This window comes from Eublepharis macularius, chromosome 1, assembly GCF_028583425.1.
Source record: "Eublepharis macularius isolate TG4126 chromosome 1, MPM_Emac_v1.0, whole genome shotgun sequence".
NCBI lineage: Eukaryota > Metazoa > Chordata > Lepidosauria > Squamata > Eublepharidae > Eublepharis > Eublepharis macularius.
This window is the reverse complement of record NC_072790.1, coordinates 24,221,446-24,236,048: the sequence shown is the minus strand read 5'-3', so window position 1 is coordinate 24,236,048 and position 14,603 is coordinate 24,221,446. Positions and strand designations below refer to the sequence as shown.

The following is a 14,603-nucleotide window of genomic DNA, read 5'->3' as shown; positions in this document are numbered from 1 at the left end:
ATTATATTAGTATGTTATATTGATTTGAGATATACTATATTGATAGTAGGTTTGATAGAGGTTATGTAAAAAATAAGAATGTGCTTAGAATAAGAGATATTACGGATTAAAGTTGGTAGGGAAATATAAATGAAATAGATTTAAGTAATAAGAAGGGTTAGGGGTTGGAAAGCTGTTGGAAGTCAATAGGGAGGGGGGAGGAAAAGGGTGGGGGATAGAGCAAGGGGTAAAATGGGATTATTTGTGTCAAATTTGCAAAATTTTCTTTGTTTTACCACTCACTAATAAAAATTTTATTAAAAAATGGTGCAATGTTATTTCTGGAATAAATTGGGAAGTGATATCACTCTGCTATAGGATTTAGCAGAAGACCCATGGTAAAACTATAGAGTTTCTGCTGAACCTTCGAGTGGTGTGGGTTGCGTGCCATTAATGAATTCATTCTATCAGTGTTCTTGTGTTCATTTGCATTTGAGGGCTTACCACACCAACAGATTGTCTGATAGTGAGTGCAGAATTTGTTTTGAGAAACTGATTCAAAAATATTAGGAAAAAATTACATATGTATTTATGTCATTTTTTAATCAATATATCTTTATTAAAAAAAACAACAATAAACTACTAAACTATATACAATCATGAATTTGCAGTCATACAAGAAGTTAATACTAAAATCCGTTAATAAATACATACATCAAAATTAATAAACACATAACATCATAATAAGTAACAATTGAGTGCATTTTAAAGCAGTCTAGAGGGTTATATCTGATTTATTTATGTCATTTATAGTCCGCCTTTCTCACTGAGACTCAAGGCAGATTACGTGGTATGAGGTTAATACAATCAGTATCAAGTAAGTACATTTCAATACAATACCAAAGGTAAACATATACAAGTTTAAAGACATAGCATTAGCAAGGTACAGGCCTCTCAGAACTATTCCACTTCAGTGCAAAAGGAAGAGGTTGCTTGTGGGATTGGTGGAAGCTTCCTAAATTGTCAGGCCTTGTGGGTTAAGCTAGAGTTGCTAGCTGGTGGGAGACTGGTTCACATAGCCCTGCCCGTACTGTATGGAGCAAAATTCCAAACAATTATTTAGCCAATTTTAATGCTTAAATTACCATGGCAGAGGGACTTCCAACAAGTCGGATGTTTTCATTCAACAAGTTCAGTAGTCTTACAAACGTGGGATCTTCATATTCATATCGCTTGCCAAGCGCAATGGACACGATAACATTGGCAACAGCAGCGTTCATGATTACAGTGCTCTCAAATGGTTTTCCTATACCAAAAAAGGGCAAACATTAACTCTGGAAAGAGGCAAAAGACCCCAGCAAAATCAGACTCAATTCATCTTGGAATTAATCTAAAGGAGAAGTCAGAAATTCCACTTTTCAAGAGCAGGAGAGCTGTTCATTGCTTCATCTCTAGTTCTTCTTCAGTCTGCCCTTCCTCTTCCACTGATGCACATTAACAGCTTTGACTCTGACATGAATTTTCATGCTCCCATGTTTTGGGTGGGCGTTTGATTTGTTAGAAGCCTTTCCCCCCACAAGTGCCTGGCATGTCTGTCAATGTGAATACCCATTCTAAACTTTCTTTTAAGATAATTCATTTACACTTTTTAAAACTTGAAACCTTGCGAGCAGTGAGCTAGGGAAAGGAATGCCTTTGTAATGCTGTTGTGGCCTGCCCAATCAGCTGTCTCCACAGCCAGAAGGGGTGGTGGGTTTTTGTGATTGCCACAGGGCCAACCAATCCATATTTTGCACAGCCAATATTTACTAGAAACAGGAGGAACCAGCTGACCTTGGATTCAATTAAGTTTTGAGATTTGTACATTAGTCTAAAAGTGGGGGGAGATCCACAATGAATGCACCTTACTCATGCAGAGACGGATGTTAAGCATTATACGTGGGGTTGTTTTGACTAAGGGCCACATGAGACAAATAACATTAGGATGCTCAAGCAAAGGGAGACAATGTTAACTGGGAAACCGAGTTTTAAAAGGCAGATTGGAAGGCTTTGTCTATTTCCTCTCTCTACAGAGCCCGCAAAGACCGCTCCTCAGAGGGTTGGTTTATTTCATCTTTGCTTCCCCAAAGGCTCTGTCAGTTTCTTAGGTCTAAGAAATGCTAATAAGGCCTGGAATGCTGTAAGAACTCTTGCTGGACCCCTACGTCCTACAGGCTTAAACAGATTTAATGTTAATTCTGTCTTCCCCAGGGAATCATGGCAACTGTCAGAGTCCTCAAATTACAATTCTTCATGTTCTTTGGGGGGAAAGACATGAGAATAGACCATTACAAAAATCAATTTATCCTGTGGCTTGTTAAGTATGCTCTAGGAGCACAGAAGATAACACTAAGCCACCTTTGTAAGATTCAAATTTCTGTATCTTCAATAATTTTGTCCTCTATGGTCCTCTTGCCCATTCCATAGTCACGCAATGTGGTTAACATAAACCGCCACATCACTGTCCAGTTTTCACCATGAGCAAATGCAACTCCTAAATGGAAGCAAAGGGCTGATTTCAAGCACTGGCAGGACCCTTAGGGCTGTGTTCACAAAACCTAGGAGGTGTATAGAAGGAGGTCTTGCACATTGCAGGGAGCCCAGGATGAAAAGGTGCAAAGTTGTTTCTATGTGTTCAGATGGGATAAATAAATCATTCTGTGGGACCCAAAAACCTAATGAAAGGATTCCATGTTTGGGCCATTAGTAGACTTTATCATGTGGCATAGGAAGCGTGATTATAGGTAGTTGTGAGCTTGTTCTGCTGGCTGGTATGTGTGCAGGAATGAAAATAATAAAAGCATACACTTGGTTTATATTTAGAAAAGAAATAAAGAGTTCCTTATTGCAGAACTCCATATTGCGATAGGAATGGAGGAGAGACAGATCCTAACTACCTATGTAGTTTAAGGATGGACATGGATGCCAGGACAAGGCCTGCATCCATACTGCCAAGATGGAGGGAGGAGAAGGAGAGAAGAGTTGCCTGGAACAAAGTCAGGAAGAGAAGGAGAGAGAGGGAGGAAGTCAGGAGGAGGAAATCCTGAGAATAGCAATCTGCATATTAAAGGACAGTCAGAGCACTAAACAATAGTAAATAGTAAACAGAGTGCCCTGACCTCTCTGTCTTTCTAACTCTTTGGTTTGTCTCCCTCTGAAACCTGAGAAGAGGGACAGTACTGGATCTTCCTCTTCCAACAAGATGCACATGGGGCACTCCTTTGCACACCCACTGTGAAAGATGAACTACAGAAAGGGGTCCAACCAGGGCTTTTTTTCTGGGAAAAGAGGTGGTGGAACTCAGTGGGTTGCTCTTGGAGAAAATGGTCACATGGCTGGTGGCCCCGCCCCCTGATCTCCAGACAGAGGGGAGTTTAGATTGCCCTCCAAGCCATGGCGCGGAGGGCAATCTAAATTCTGTCTGGAGATCAGGGGGCAGGGCCACCAGCCATGTGACCATTCTCAAGAGGTTCCGGAACTCCCTTCAACTGCGTTCCAGCTGAAAAAAAGCCCTGGTTCCAACTATCCTCCAAAGAGCCTTCCTCCAGCCTAAGGAATCTTTAAGTGCGCTATCTCTAGAAGAAGAGTTAAGTTGGAAGAGTGCGCCCTAGGCTATTACAAAGGATGTGTAGGGTTTTTCCCTCTGCAACACTTCACTGCATTTGTAGTGTTATAATTTTTTTTACTATGGCCACTCACTGAATAAAATTAAGGGTTGAGGATCAAGCGTTCCCCTTCCACTCATACAGTTAAAAGGCCAAGATGAAGATTTGCTATCCTGAGTTCTTTCCCAGACTACATAGGGGCGAGAAACCAGGGTTGCACTTAACAGTAACTGTTGTTCATCAAGTGGGCTTCTGTGCAGTCCCACATATATGCTCCAAATTCAAAACAGTTCATTTTCTTTAAAGAGTTACAGGGAGTCTTAGACATCTTTGCTAAAAGTGAAATTATTATGGGTGGTGATTTTAATTTGGTTATGAATAATTATAATAACAGGACAAAAAATGGATCCAAGGGTGGTATGACTTTAAGTTAGATTTTTAAAAAGGCCTTTAAAAGTCAATTTTCAATATATACAGTTGTGGTGGAAATTTTTGGAGAGAGAGAGAGAGAGGAGCCAATGCCAGGGGGCCCCAAGTGCCTGCCTGTGGAGCCCCCTTGGTGGCTAAGTTCTTCCCTCCCTCTCTTGCCAGGCCAGCTGGTTAGCTGTTGGTGCTTTTTGGGGTTTGTTCCATATGGTTTTCCCTAGCCAGTCAACCTGTTTTTAGGGGAAGCCTCCGTCTCCTTCTCTTAAAGGTACTTAACACTTACACTATATAATGCTGAAAGAAAGAGTTTATTGAAGCAATTATAGTACAAAGCAAGTTTCTACAAATGGGACACAGTCAGAAATACAGCTTACAACTTAACTTCTAAGTCAGAATATCATTTACCACTATTTATTTATTTATTTAAATAAATAAATAAATAAATAAATAAATAAATAAATAAATAAAAGAATTTAAACTAAAAGAATACAGGCAAACTTATACTCTAAAACTTAATCCTAAAGATAGTCACATAAAACATGAGTGTCCCCTGGACTGAGTCTGGAGTGTAGCAGAGAGGTCCCCCAGAAGAGAGCCTCCCAGCTTGGCTGGGATGTCAGGCTGGTCCAGTCCCTAACCCCCTAGACTGACTTGAAAAGGCTTGTAGCCTTATTTTATAGTAGCCCAATGGGCTGTGTGTCGTCACTCCTGGAGTGTTCTCATTGGCTAGTGGACCCGATTCAGGGCTACAGAAAGTACAGAAATTTAGCCTTCTCAGTTAATTCTGCAGCATCCACATTCCCCGTGAAATGCCCTGAGCTCACTGACAGCATTTCTGTCGATTCTGGAATGCTTTCAGTGGGAGCCTCGGCTAGAGCAGCCTGGAGCCGATCTCGTTTCAGTACCTCCCTCACAAGACCTGTTGAGATTCCTCCAGTGGAAGGTGGAGGATTGAAATCTTTACTGGGGGGTGCAGAAAGTTGTGGAGAAGAGGAAAAGCTGAGCGGTGCTGGAGGAAGCAACTGCACCTCAGCATACTTTGGTGGACATTCCTTAGATAATTGAGCTGAAGGAGCATCAGGTGCCAAAGGAGGCAAGAGATGGCAGGGGGAAGATGAAGGGGGGACGTTTAGAAGGGAAGCTGCTGGAGGTTTTGAAGGCGAGCTAAAGCACTCCACAGCATAGTGACATTGGTGCCAAGTTTGTAGCAATTCCACCGGAGCTCGTGGCTCCATGTGCAAAATTCTCCCTACTTTCTCCCACTCCTGTAGGTTCAGGGAACCTCCTTCCGGATATGCCGGACAATGGAGGTGAAGATGTTGAATGAGACTTGCTATCTGAGCTGAAGTGCTGGGCCTGCCAGACTTCTTGACTAAAAAAACACAATTCTTCCACATGCCTTTGCTGAGGCAGCGTTAACGAACTTCCCATTGCTTACCAGTTGATAAGGGGCCGCAGAAGCGACGGAGTGCACTCAAAGGGGCCTATTCCAGGCGCTGGTAGATGGGGGAGGGTCCCTGGATGTTCGGGCGCCAGATGTAGTAACGACACGAGACAGGATCTGGATGCAAAGTCTGACCCTCCAAAGATGGAGGCGAGAGTTTTATTAGCTTGCATTCAAGAAGTCCCAGATGCCCAAATATGGTTATAGCAACAGTTACAAGTTACACATTCCATTCTCAGCCAACTAAGCAAAATATGCTGCGATCAGACTTTTGTCTTATCTAAGAAGCATAATGGAAAGAAAGGTACATCATGAGCCTCTGAGCGTAGAAGAATATTACTTAGAGTGTATGGGGATGTTGTGCTCTGTGAATGGTGAGAGACTTATTGTTACACATTTAAACTACTCCCTGAGTCTTCCCGTGTGGCATGCCAACTGACCAGGAGATCAGGAATGTAGAAATGTAAAGAGCAATTAATGGAGGCTGTGTGGCATGCCTACTCCGGCCTACACTTGTTTACCTTACTGGCTTCTCTGCGGGGCAGAGTGTTCCCAGGAATTCTTTTGCTGCAGTCAGCAAGAAAGCACAGTGGCTTCTGGCTGACAAGGCGCATGCGTATCTTTGCAGGCACCGGCAGAAGACCTTGCTTTTTACAGTGTGTTAAATGCAGCACATTCCTTAGCTAGCTGCTTTATGTAGGAGACAGAGAAATCGAAAGTTAAGAAAAGAGAAAGGAGGGGGTGAGGAGGAGTAGAGAAAAAAAAAACCTTCGCTTTTGGAGTGGTTAAAAGCTCTTGCTCCTAACTTTGGATGGAAAGCTGATAACGTCGTGGGTCTTTCAGAGCCAAACCCTCAAAATTCTCACAACAACAGTTTCTTTTGAATCCAGCAAAAATGATTACACATATTTTTAATTTGTTCGTAATTAGGGTGGGGGGGATCCCCCTCTCCCACCAGCTTTCACCAGGTCAGGTGTGGGGATGGGCCTCCTGGGTCATGTTCCCAGTGCGGCATGACAACATTACTCCCAGGAGTGGCGTCATCGTCCAGGCCCCAGGAGCGCTCCCACGCTTCGCACAAAGCCAATTTGGGAGTGATATTGTTGTGCCAGTAGTCTTGTTCCCCTGTCTTCTCCTGCCCCTCCTGGCCAGGTGAATTTTATTTTAATTTTATTTTTATTTATTTATTTTATTCAACTTATACCCCACCCTTCCCGCAAGTGCGCTCAGGGTGACTTTCAACAAATATACTGCTAAAATACAATTAAAACCTTATTACCACATTAAGGCCGAATCCACACACCCTCTGAGCGTCCTGGCGTTGCCTAAATGTTCGCTAAACACCCGGAAGTATAGCGTCTTTCTAGTGCAATTCAGAAATCGCGCTAGAAAGACACTATACTTCCGGGTGTTTAGTGAACATTTAGCGCAATGCCGGGATGCTCCGAGGGCGTGTGGATTCAGCCTAAGATTCAGGCGCCGTCAGACAGATCAGCTACTGCCAGATCATCATAAACCCCAGGACCCCCATGATATAACTCAAGGGCGGCTACAAAAAGAGGGTATGGAAGTCAGAAAAGGGTGGAGGTGGGAGCAGGGGATCCCCAGCCCCAACAGGGAACCTGGCACCCCTATCTCAGCCCCAGCTCCCCAACTATATTGTGGGGATAATATTCACATTTAACTTTCTTCAGTGCTCTGAATGGGGCACTAATCTGTCTAGAAGAGCAGTATATAAGTGCACTTGGCATTAATTTTACATAAATAAGCCTGCCAATTGAAAAACTTCCAGTTTAGCCTACCCCTTTAACAGTTGCTTGATCGGCAGAAATCCACCAGTGAATGTGTTCACATAGGAAGATAAACTTTATCACTGTCTAATACCTGCAAATCGATATTTAAGGGTTGGAAAACTGGCAAATTACTCTCAGACTGTAGATTAAGGTAGCCTAGTTCTATAGCCTCAAAAACGCCACCTTTGTATTTCTCCTAGAATAATTTGTTACAGTGATAGGAAATTAAGGAAGACCACCAATTATGCCAAAAGAATGACCTCCTCGCCACAGCTTCCTGTAGCCTCTTCAAAGATTGGGAGTCTGGGCCGCTCTGCAAATGCATCTGCCTGGTTCACCAAAGCCTCCTTTACGGTCTCGTAGCCCACCAGAACGACCATTTTCTGGGCTCCCATTTGGAAGCTGATACTGCTTGGATAACTGAAATGTAACTTCAAAAAGAGGGAAAGATAGTTCACGTCTTGAAGGCAGTGTCGAGCTGAGTCAAAAACACTAGTTAAGTACCAATTGAGACACCAAATGCCTGGGTGAGTAGAAATGTTTAAAAGTGGCATCTAACATTTGGCACAAAAGTGCCAGCATATGTGGCAAAGGTAGATCCATAATTGTGATGGTCTCAGAGAAGATTCTGCCTTTCCTGGCCACCCACATCAGCACACACAAGGCATCTTGGTGCCTCTTAATCTTCAGACAGACAGGCTTCATATACAGGATGACAGTCCTTAATGTACCTAGGGCCCAGTCTATTTAAGACCTTAAATTTAAAATGTGTTCAGAAGCAGAGGGAAGCTTCGTCAGGCCTGGTGAGATATGCTGCTCATCAGATATCCCACTTTTCAACTTCCTGCAACAACAGATATTTCTGAACAATGTTCAAACATAGCTCTGAATGCCATTTGGCATTGTAGGCTCAGATTATTCCAAAGGAGTTAGGATCACTTGAGTTTATAGGGTAAATTCCCATATAGCTAGAAATAGACAACTTTGTAGGGACATTGCTACCTTTGAGACTATCACAATTAGAGATGTAATTATAAATAAATTAAGGGAATCTCCTCTTGAACGGAATGGCAAATCTATTCATGTTTATTTTGATTTATTTGCTCTAACTCAAAAGTGTCATAATCTAAGATTTCTTACTGATAGGCTAAAAACAAGAACATTTCTTTCTGGTGGAATTCTTCATTCTGCTTACACCTTAAAAGGAAGTGGAAGAATTAATCAAGGAGTTATTTTCTTCTTAATATATAATTTGGAATGTTAGAAATACAGGTATAAATTTCATAATCAAATCAGCAAACCAAAAACTAAAATAATATAATACTAAGCAATTTTAATGATTTAAAAATCATTTCTGTTAACATGAATGGTTTAAACGAACCTTGCAAAAGGAGGTTTTTCTTTAAATTCAAAAAGGAAAAAGCTGATTTAATGACGTTACAAGAGTGTCACATTAAACAAGTCACATTAAACAGAAAAGGTAGTTGCTGGAGCAATCTAAATTAGGTGAACTAGGGATGACATTCCCCCACTGAGGGCAGGGAAGCCCCTGCTCTCACCTTCCACCTTCTGCTTCTACTCACCTGGCCAGCGGGGGAGGAAAGGGGGGGGACAGGAAAAAAATGGTTTTTGAGTAATGCTTTGTTTGGTTTAAGTTGAAAAGAGGTCTGCAATTTTGTTCTTGGTACAACAGAATTTAGTTACGGCAATAATTAATGCTTCTTTTGTTTTTTAAAAAGGTGCTGGTACTCATTCATAAGGTTGCATTGATTTCTCCCAGTCCCCCCCCCCCTCAGGAGTTGGGAGAGCCCACACAAACACACAAAGCCTCGACAATAATTACTGATTATCTACCAATGTACAGGCAGTGCACTCCTAAGGAGAGTTCTCCAGCCTAAGCCCATTGAAACGAGTGGACAGATTGGAGTAACCCTGTTTAGGATTACACAGTAAATGACAGCGATGGAAAGCAGCATCAAATTGCAGGCGCCTTATGGTGACCCCCCATAGGGTTTTCAAGCCAAGAGATGAACAGACATGGTTGGCCATGGCCTGCCACTGCGTAGCAACCTGGGTCTTCTTTGGAGATCTCTCATACAATTACTAAACAGGGTGAATCCTGCTTAGCTTCCAAGGTTTGATGAGGTCAGAGTTAATAGATATTGCTAGAATTATCAAAGTAGATATTTTATCTGATGGTTAGCTTAAATTTAAATATATGTGGAGCTAATACAAAGTAATAGATAATAGATTTCAAGTTAATAATAATAATTCTGAAGTTAACAGATAGGGCTCAGTTGAATAAAAGAGTAAGTAAACATGATATAATGAGTTTCAGAAAAAGGGGATAGATTGGGACTAGATTAAGATATAGGGTTGGAAAGCTGTTGGAAGTCCTGGAAAAAGGGGGGGAGGGAAAGGGTGGGGGGAAAGGATAATGAGATGTTATTTGAAAGTTGTATATATTAATATTCTCACCTAATAAATTTTTTTTAAAAAAAAGGTTTGATGAGATCAGGCTAGCCGTCCAGGTCAGGGCAATAATCAAGTACTTTTTATTAATGCATAGACATGTTACGTGACATACATTTATTTGCACATTAATGTTTCCATTTGGGATGGAGAAGTTGAAGGTCTCTCTGCCCTATAAGACCAACAAAACATGATGATATTGAACAAAAAGAACAAGACGCTCACCTTCAGCAGGGTTCTGTGAGGCCTCTTCAGATCCATTTGAGGAAGGTTTCCAATTAGTGGTAATGGCTTTGGTCCTGGTGGAAGATTTTGGCTACTGCTGTTCCAGAAATTTGCTAGTCTTCCAAAAGAATGCAACTGCAAGGGTAAATAGAAACAATGCGGAAATTAGATCCATCCTTTCCTAATAATGATAAGTTGCCTGTACTGGTTACAGCAAAATTTGCAATAGAATCTGATGAAGGGCAGTGTCTGCCAGCTAAAATGTGAAGCACAAATTGTTCATATAGACACAGCTCCATATAAGTTTCATATTCCCCAATTTTCTTTGTATTTCAGCTATAAAAACCCTGTATTTGATTAGGTGGCTAGTGTCTGATTCATGAAACAAACAGAAAAGATCTAAATTCTGTTGACTCCTCCTGACTGTATGTGCAGTACAATATTACCAGGAAGGTTAGTCTCGTGAATTATATACCAAATCCGAAGAGTCACGTTGCCAAAAAGTAGTTGGTTTAAGGACTGAGTTTGTAACCAGTGAGAAATTTTCAAAAGCTGAACATGACTTTCTGAACTGTGCATTTTTAGTTCATTTATATGTTAGCAACTGCATTCTTTATTCTTTATCTTTGTGATAGATATTACACATCTTTTTTTTTAAAAAAAAACATTCATTATTTGCTTTGTTTGGTTTCAAATTTGGGGAGCTTATTTCTGGCTGTAACTCCCCCGCCCCCCATCCACCTGGGGTAAAATTCTGAGTGACTGGCATTGCTGTAGCCAAGGAATCCACCTGCATGCCAAATTTTAGACAAATAGGAGAAAGCATCACCATTTCCACAAAATCACACTTCACAGTGCCATTTAATTTCCAAGCAGCAAAAAGGAGAATATTATGGTATGTTTGGGGTGGACACAAAAATGATTGGAAAGAAAACCAAATATTTAAACTGCTGTAACTTATGTCATTCAGGGAGAAGCCTCCTTCCCATAAGATCAGGAGCCATTTATGAGTATTTGACTTTACACTCCACAAGATAGTACAGGGCAGGGCTTTTTTTTCAGCGGGAACACAGTGGAATGCAGTTTCAGAATCTCTCGTGTCCGGTGGCCCCACCCCCTGATCTCTCGGCAGAGGTCAGTTTCCCTGGAGGAAATGACCATTTTCTCCCTCATTTCCCTCTTGAGAGTTCCACCACCTCTTTTCCCAGAAAAAAAGGCCTGGTACGGGACAAAGCCAGGCACAGTGATGGATGCCTCCTCACCATCCCCGAGAAGACCCAGTCTGCTTTTGCTCTCCGCCACTGAAGTTGGATGATCTTCAGAGGTAACATATGAACCTTCCTAAGTAAAGTACTTTGGTTTCTTTTCATTATTCTTTTGTTTGTCTGAAGAAGTAAATTTTGTTAGTCTTATGGGTGCTACTGCACTCTTGCTCTTTTCTACTGCATTAATAGATTTTGTATACTTTTAATAAGGTTACGGGCAGGCAACTGGCAGGAGGGGGGCAGGAGCAGAGACTGCTGAAATTGGTGTCACGATGTGGCAGCATCCCTTCTAGGTGGAAAGCAAGAAGAGGCGTCAGGTGACACCCTTGGAATTTCTCAGATGAGTATGGTTGTACGAGAATTCCAAGAGAGTCATGTGACATTTTTTTCCAGCTTTAAATAAACTTTATTAAAACAGAGAAAAATTGCACAATAACAGCTTTAAAACAACATACATCAGTGGTTAGAAATCAAAACATTGAAAGATGCTAAATATTAAAGTATACACAAGAATTATTAAGTAATTAAAGAAAAATGGGTCAACCAAATTTACAATCATGGATAGAACTACAGCTAATGGCATATCTACATCATAAAAGTAGGAACTGTTTGGGGTGGGTGAAGTGGAATGTTGCCTTATTTCTCGCTATAAAGTCCATTATAGGTTGCTATGTTTCAGCAAAATCAGAGATATATTGGTCTGACTCGATCTGCTTTTATGGATCTAGAATTTTCTCCATTACAAATATGTCCCATATCTTCTTGTAGCAATCAGATAACAAAGGAAGTACTGCTCTTCCAAGCTGCTGCAATGACTAAGCGAGCTGCGGCACATAAAAATGCTGTTAGGTTGAGTCTTAACCAGCGTATATCTGTATTTTGAAAGAAAGTCAACATTAGTTCTGGCTTTAAAAGACTGTGGTAGAGAGTGCCCTCAAGTCTGAGCTGACTTATGGCAACCCCTGGTGGAGTTTTCATGGGAAGAGACTAACAGAGGGGGTTTGCCAGTGCCTGTCTCTGCTCTTTGTTGGAGGTCTCCCATCCAAATACTAACTGAGGCTGACCCTGCTTAGCAGCTGAGAGCTCTTGAGATCAGGCTCACCTGGGCTATCCAGGTAGACATGTTGTAATTGCAAATATTTGAGCTTGAATTAGACACCAGAATGATCTGACATGTTTACAAGATCACTAAGTATGAAAATAGGAACCTCGATCTCCACATTTTTTCCAGCAGGTTGATTTCTGGTTACAGTTCATATGATGAATTTTAACTGGCGTAAGATACCATCTCATTAATAATTTAAACATCTGGGTTTTAATATTGATTGATCTGGAAGTAGCCAGTTTAGATTGCCAGATCTGTTGCCATTGAAGTTTATTATTGGTGGCTTATTATTGGAAGCCATTAATAAAACTGTGTAGATGCTTCAGATAATTTCTTTGTCACTTGCTGGATGTATTAACAATTTTTCAAAGGGTTTCAACAAATGATCTTTAAAAGTGTTAACTAAGTTTCTTATTTGAATGTATTGATATAAATGGATCTGGGAATCTTATTTGGCCTCAAAAAAAGACTTATCTAAAACCTTAGCATTCTTGGTTAAATCTATTAACCTTGTACAGTGAGTTTTCCTGCAAAACTTGTAAGCTTGCATCTGCAACCCTGGTTCATACCATGATTGACCTATGAAAGTAGAAAGTGGTGCTATTGGGGGGTGCAAGCTTGGCACACCTATTATCCCATATTAGACTTCGGTGCCCTGCATGACAGCTTTGCCTATTTCAGCAGATGCAATAACACAGCATGTCATTAGGTGGCCTGAGTGAGAAAACCTAAAAAACAAAAACAGCTCTTTAGGCCCACAAAGGCTGAAAATTGGGCAGGGAAAAGGAGGAGGGGTTTAACCAGCCACCACCCTGGGACTGTAGATCTTTGCTAAGCCAGTAGAAATAATGTGTGCAGCAAACCACCCTTCAGAAGGCCGAGCATCAGCCAGGCCTTCACTGCTGTAAGTGCTGGTGCTGTAAGTACTGCTGCTGCTGCTGTAAGTACACTCTCCAAATAAAGTGAAAACAGCAAGGGAGCCTAGATAGACTGGAGGCCTGCAGGGGCTGGGCCTAACCCTGCTTCAGCCCTCCTGACTCAGAGACATTAATAGCCCAGTATTTCCCTCCTCTTGGCCGCTTCATCATCCTCAAAGGCAGAGTCTGCAGGGCCGTTTTGCAGGAGGCCTATTCGCTGGCTGCTTGCCCTTAGCATGGCTACTACCCTTTTCTGGTTGGCATGATGGAAACGTACAGTAAAGTAATGTAATGTACTGTAAAATGACTGCTTTTAGAACTTCAAAGCCCAATAGGAACACAGCACCCCCAAAATGGCAGCCCAAACACTGAGTAAGGCTGCAGAGGCCTCTATAATGTAAGCCAGCACCAAAAAGAGAAAATCCATAATTGCCCCCCTCCTGTCTCAGGCCCTCACCCTGCCTGCAAACCCTAGATCTATCTCAGGCCCCTGCCCTGCTTACAGGTTCAGCTACAACTCAGGTTATATTATATATATGCAGGGGGTTAAATAAAGTGATCATTTGCTTGCTCGCTATGACCCTTTTTCTTACCTACAGATTATAAAGAAGTTTATACATAGCTGTTTTCTGTCTCACTGAAACAAGAAAGTTGTGTGCGTTTTTGCAAGATAAGTATAGCTGTGCTTAGCCATGGAAAATAGGAAGTAAGTAGCAGATACTTGTGCTCAGCTATATAAAATAGGAAGTAAGGTAACAGACGCACTAAGGGCTATGACCTTTGCGGTTAGACTTGCAGACATGTGTGTGTGTGCTAATGTGTGACAAACTATGTATGGTATAAAACAAATATGAGTAGGGGGTTTCGCCATCAGAGTAATGGGAGATGTAAACTAAGGCGGAGTTTAGGCGAAGACCGGAAAGGTGTAACTCCCAAGTACCTCAGCCAATGGGGAAAGGGAGAGGGAAATTGCGGACGAGGATAGGATGCTTAAAATCTGTCAGTTACCAGTGATGATTTACAGTCTATAAAAATCCTTGTTCAGGAAGCCTCTGGGTTCCTCTTTGGCACCCACAGGCCTGTGTATTCCTATTGCTTCAATAAAACGGCTTGTTCCTCTCAGAGCCTCGATCTCTCTCTTTCTGTGGTTTGAAGCGGGAAGGGTCTGGCCGTCTGGCCCAGCTGCCTTCGGGCGACAATAAAATGGCTGCCAGTGCAAAGAGGCTAAGCAGGCCACCGTGAGACACACTCAAAATGGTCACTCCCAGCACAGGATAACTTGCAAAATCCCACAAAAATGGCCACTACTGCCAGTAAGCAGGAGGCAAATCAG

General features: G+C 41.8%; 1 pseudogene; it reads right to left on the bottom strand.

Annotated features, from left to right (window-relative positions):
- Positions 1-12,371, bottom strand: part of LOC129323892 (cytochrome P450 2K1-like) — a 79,417-nt pseudogene extending 67,046 nt beyond the window's left edge.
- Positions 12,372-14,603: the final 2,232 nt, after the last annotated feature.